This window comes from Eucyclogobius newberryi, unplaced genomic scaffold, assembly GCF_026437365.1.
Source record: "Eucyclogobius newberryi isolate DKJ021-1_F unplaced genomic scaffold, fEucNew1.0.hap1 SCAF_79, whole genome shotgun sequence".
Taxonomy (NCBI): Eukaryota; Metazoa; Chordata; class Actinopteri; order Gobiiformes; family Gobiidae; genus Eucyclogobius; species Eucyclogobius newberryi.
In genome coordinates this window covers 220001-225000 of record NW_027316489.1, presented here as the reverse complement: position 1 = coordinate 225000, position 5000 = coordinate 220001, and positions in this window count along the sequence as shown.

Below are 5000 nucleotides of genomic sequence, written 5' to 3'. Positions count from 1 at the left end.
TCCGGGGGCTCCAGGGGGTGCTTGGTGGAGACCATGCCCAGCCAGAGTGGCCCTTCCCCGGGGTGAGTCTGGGGAGAGTGGGGGGTGGCTCTGGAGGGCCTCCGGGGGTTCCAGGGGTTCCAGGGGTTCCAGGGGGTGCTCGGTGGAGGCCATGCCCAGCCAGAGTGGCCCTTCCCCGGGCAGAGTCTGGGGAGAGTGGGGGGTGGCTCTGGAGGTGCTCCGGGGGCTCCAGGGGCTGCTTGGTGGAGACCATGCCCAGCCAGAGTGGCCCTTCCCCCGGGTGAGTCTGGGGACAGTGGGGGGTGGCCCTGGAGGGCCTCCGGGGGTTCCAGGGGGTGCTCGGCGGAGGCCATGCCCGGCCAGAGTGTCCCTTCCCCGGGCAGAGTCTGGGGAGAGTGGGGGGTGGCTCTGGAGGTGCTCCGGGGGCTCCAGGGGTTCCAGGGGGTGGTCGGCGGAGGCCATGCCCAGCCAGAGTGTCCCTTCCCCGGGGTGAGTCTGGAGGAGAGTGGGGGGTGGCTCTGGGGGTGCTCCGGGGGCTCCAGGGGGTGCTCGGCGGAGGCCATGCCCAGCCAGAGTGTCCCTTCCCCGGGGTGAGTCTGGAGGAGTGGGGGGTGGCCCTGGAGGTGCTCCGGGGGCTCCAGGGGCTCCAGGGGGTGCTCGGTGGGGGCCATGCCCAGCCAGAGTGTCCCTTCCCCGGGGTGAGTCTGGAGGAGTGGGGGGTGGCTCTGGAGGTGCTCCGGGGGCTCCAGGGGGTGCTTGGTGGAGACCATGCCCAGCCAGAGTGGCCCTCCCCCGGGGTGAGTCTGGGGAGAGTGGGGGGTGGCTCTGGAGGGCCTCCGGGGGTTCCAGGGGCTCCAGGGGGTGCTTGGTGGAGGCCATGCCCAGCCAGAGTGTCCCTTCCCCGGGGTGAGTCTGGAGGAGTGGGGGGTGGCTCTGGAGGTGCTCCGGGGGCTCCAGGGGGTGCTTGGTGGAGACCATGCCCAGCCAGAGTGGCCCTCCCCCGGGGTGAGTCTGGGGAGAGTGGGGGGTGGCTCTGGAGGGCCTCCGGGGGTTCCAGGGGCTCCAGGGGGTGCTTGGTGGAGGCCATGCCCAGCCAGAGTGTCCCTTCCCCGGGGTGAGTCTGGGGTGAGTGGGGGGTGGCTCTGGGGGTGCTCCGGGGGCTCCAGGGGGTGGTCGGCGGAGGCCATGCCCAGCCAGAGTGTCCCTTCCCCGGGGTGAGTCTGGGGAGAGTGGGGGGTGGCTCTGGGGGTGCTCCGGGGGCTCCAGGGGGTGCTTGGTGGAGACCATGCCCAGCCAGAGTGTCCCTTCCCCGGGGTGAGTCTGGAGGAGTGGGGGGTGGCCCTGGAGGTGCTCCGGGGGCTCCAGGGGCTCCAGGGGGTGCTCGGTGGGGGCCATGCCCAGCCAGAGTGTCCCTTCCCCGGGGTGAGTCTGGAGGAGTGGGGGGTGGCTCTGGAGGTGCTCCGGGGGCTCCAGGGGGTGCTCAGTGGAGGCCATGCCCAGCCAGAGTGGCCCTTCCCCGGGCAGAGTCTGGAGGAGTGGGGGGTGGCTCTGGAGGTGCTCCGGGGGCTCCAGGGGTTCCAGGGGGTGGTCGGCGGAGGCCATGCCCAGCCAGAGTGGCCCTTCCCCGGGGTGAGTCTGGAGGAGTGGGGGGTGGCCCTGGAGGTGCTCCGGGGGCTCCAGGGGCTCCAGGGGGTGCTCGGCGGAGGCCATGCCCAGCCAGAGTGTCCCTTCCCCGGGGTGAGTCTGGAGGAGTGGGGGGTGGCTCTGGAGGTGCTCCGGGGGCTCCAGGGGGTGCTTGGTGGAGACCATGCCCAGCCAGAGTGTCCCTTCCCCGGGGTGAGTCTGGGGAGAGTGGGGGGTGGCTCTGGGGGTGCTCCGGGGGCTCCAGGGGGTGCTTGGTGGAGACCATGCCCAGCCAGAGTGGCCCTTCCCCGGGGTGAGTCTGGGGAGAGTGGGGGGTGGCTCTGGAGGGCCTCCGGGGGTTCCAGGGGTTCCAGGGGTTCCAGGGGGTGCTCGGTGGAGGCCATGCCCAGCCAGAGTGGCCCTTCCCCGGGCAGAGTCTGGGGAGAGTGGGGGGTGGCTCTGGAGGTGCTCCGGGGGCTCCAGGGGCTGCTTGGTGGAGACCATGCCCAGCCAGAGTGGCCCTTCCCCCGGGTGAGTCTGGGGACAGTGGGGGGTGGCCCTGGAGGGCCTCCGGGGGTTCCAGGGGGTGCTCGGCGGAGGCCATGCCCGGCCAGAGTGTCCCTTCCCCGGGCAGAGTCTGGGGAGAGTGGGGGGTGGCTCTGGAGGTGCTCCGGGGGCTCCAGGGGTTCCAGGGGGTGGTCGGCGGAGGCCATGCCCAGCCAGAGTGTCCCTTCCCCGGGGTGAGTCTGGAGGAGAGTGGGGGGTGGCTCTGGGGGTGCTCCGGGGGCTCCAGGGGGTGCTCGGCGGAGGCCATGCCCAGCCAGAGTGTCCCTTCCCCGGGGTGAGTCTGGAGGAGTGGGGGGTGGCCCTGGAGGTGCTCCGGGGGCTCCAGGGGCTCCAGGGGGTGCTCGGTGGGGGCCATGCCCAGCCAGAGTGTCCCTTCCCCGGGGTGAGTCTGGAGGAGTGGGGGGTGGCTCTGGAGGTGCTCCGGGGGCTCCAGGGGGTGCTTGGTGGAGACCATGCCCAGCCAGAGTGGCCCTCCCCCGGGGTGAGTCTGGGGAGAGTGGGGGGTGGCTCTGGAGGGCCTCCGGGGGTTCCAGGGGCTCCAGGGGGTGCTTGGTGGAGGCCATGCCCAGCCAGAGTGTCCCTTCCCCGGGGTGAGTCTGGAGGAGTGGGGGGTGGCTCTGGAGGTGCTCCGGGGGCTCCAGGGGGTGCTTGGTGGAGACCATGCCCAGCCAGAGTGGCCCTCCCCCGGGGTGAGTCTGGGGAGAGTGGGGGGTGGCTCTGGAGGGCCTCCGGGGGTTCCAGGGGCTCCAGGGGGTGCTTGGTGGAGGCCATGCCCAGCCAGAGTGTCCCTTCCCCGGGGTGAGTCTGGGGTGAGTGGGGGGTGGCTCTGGGGGTGCTCCGGGGGCTCCAGGGGGTGGTCGGCGGAGGCCATGCCCAGCCAGAGTGTCCCTTCCCCGGGGTGAGTCTGGGGAGAGTGGGGGGTGGCTCTGGGGGTGCTCCGGGGGCTCCAGGGGGTGCTTGGTGGAGACCATGCCCAGCCAGAGTGGCCCTTCCCCGGGGTGAGTCTGGGGAGAGTGGGGGGTGGCTCTGGAGGGCCTCCGGGGGTTCCAGGGGTTCCAGGGGTTCCAGGGGGTGCTCGGTGGAGGCCATGCCCAGCCAGAGTGGCCCTTCCCCGGGCAGAGTCTGGGGAGAGTGGGGGGTGGCTCTGGAGGTGCTCCGGGGGCTCCAGGGGCTGCTTGGTGGAGACCATGCCCAGCCAGAGTGGCCCTTCCCCCGGGTGAGTCTGGGGACAGTGGGGGGTGGCCCTGGAGGGCCTCCGGGGGTTCCAGGGGGTGCTCGGCGGAGGCCATGCCCGGCCAGAGTGTCCCTTCCCCGGGCAGAGTCTGGGGAGAGTGGGGGGTGGCTCTGGAGGTGCTCCGGGGGCTCCAGGGGTTCCAGGGGGTGGTCGGCGGAGGCCATGCCCAGCCAGAGTGTCCCTTCCCCGGGGTGAGTCTGGAGGAGAGTGGGGGGTGGCTCTGGGGGTGCTCCGGGGGCTCCAGGGGGTGCTCGGCGGAGGCCATGCCCAGCCAGAGTGTCCCTTCCCCGGGGTGAGTCTGGAGGAGTGGGGGGTGGCCCTGGAGGTGCTCCGGGGGCTCCAGGGGCTCCAGGGGGTGCTCGGTGGGGGCCATGCCCAGCCAGAGTGTCCCTTCCCCGGGGTGAGTCTGGAGGAGTGGGGGGTGGCTCTGGAGGTGCTCCGGGGGCTCCAGGGGGTGCTTGGTGGAGACCATGCCCAGCCAGAGTGGCCCTCCCCCGGGGTGAGTCTGGGGAGAGTGGGGGGTGGCTCTGGAGGGCCTCCGGGGGTTCCAGGGGCTCCAGGGGGTGCTTGGTGGAGGCCATGCCCAGCCAGAGTGTCCCTTCCCCGGGGTGAGTCTGGAGGAGTGGGGGGTGGCTCTGGAGGTGCTCCGGGGGCTCCAGGGGGTGCTTGGTGGAGACCATGCCCAGCCAGAGTGGCCCTCCCCCGGGGTGAGTCTGGGGAGAGTGGGGGGTGGCTCTGGAGGGCCTCCGGGGGTTCCAGGGGCTCCAGGGGGTGCTTGGTGGAGGCCATGCCCAGCCAGAGTGTCCCTTCCCCGGGGTGAGTCTGGGGTGAGTGGGGGGTGGCTCTGGGGGTGCTCCGGGGGCTCCAGGGGGTGGTCGGCGGAGGCCATGCCCAGCCAGAGTGTCCCTTCCCCGGGGTGAGTCTGGGGAGAGTGGGGGGTGGCTCTGGGGGTGCTCCGGGGGCTCCAGGGGGTGCTTGGTGGAGACCATGCCCAGCCAGAGTGTCCCTTCCCCGGGGTGAGTCTGGAGGAGTGGGGGGTGGCCCTGGAGGTGCTCCGGGGGCTCCAGGGGCTCCAGGGGGTGCTCGGTGGGGGCCATGCCCAGCCAGAGTGTCCCTTCCCCGGGGTGAGTCTGGAGGAGTGGGGGGTGGCCCTGGAGGTGCTCCGGGGGCTCCAGGGGCTCCAGGGGGTGCTCGGTGGGGGCCATGCCCAGCCAGAGTGTCCCTTCCCCGGGGTGAGTCTGGAGGAGTGGGGGGTGGCTCTGGAGGTGCTCCGGGGGCTCCAGGGGGTGCTTGGTGGAGACCATGCCCAGCCAGAGTGGCCCTCCCCCGGGGTGAGTCTGGGGAGAGTGGGGGGTGGCTCTGGAGGGCCTCCGGGGGTTCCAGGGGCTCCAGGGGGTGCTTGGTGGAGGCCATGCCCAGCCAGAGTGTCCCTTCCCCGGGGTGAGTCTGGAGGAGTGGGGGGTGGCTCTGGAGGTGCTCCGGGGGCTCCAGGGGGTGCTTGGTGGAGACCATGCCCAGCCAGAGTGGCCCTCCCCCGGGGTGAGTCTGGGGAGAGTGGGGGGTGGCTCTGGAGGGC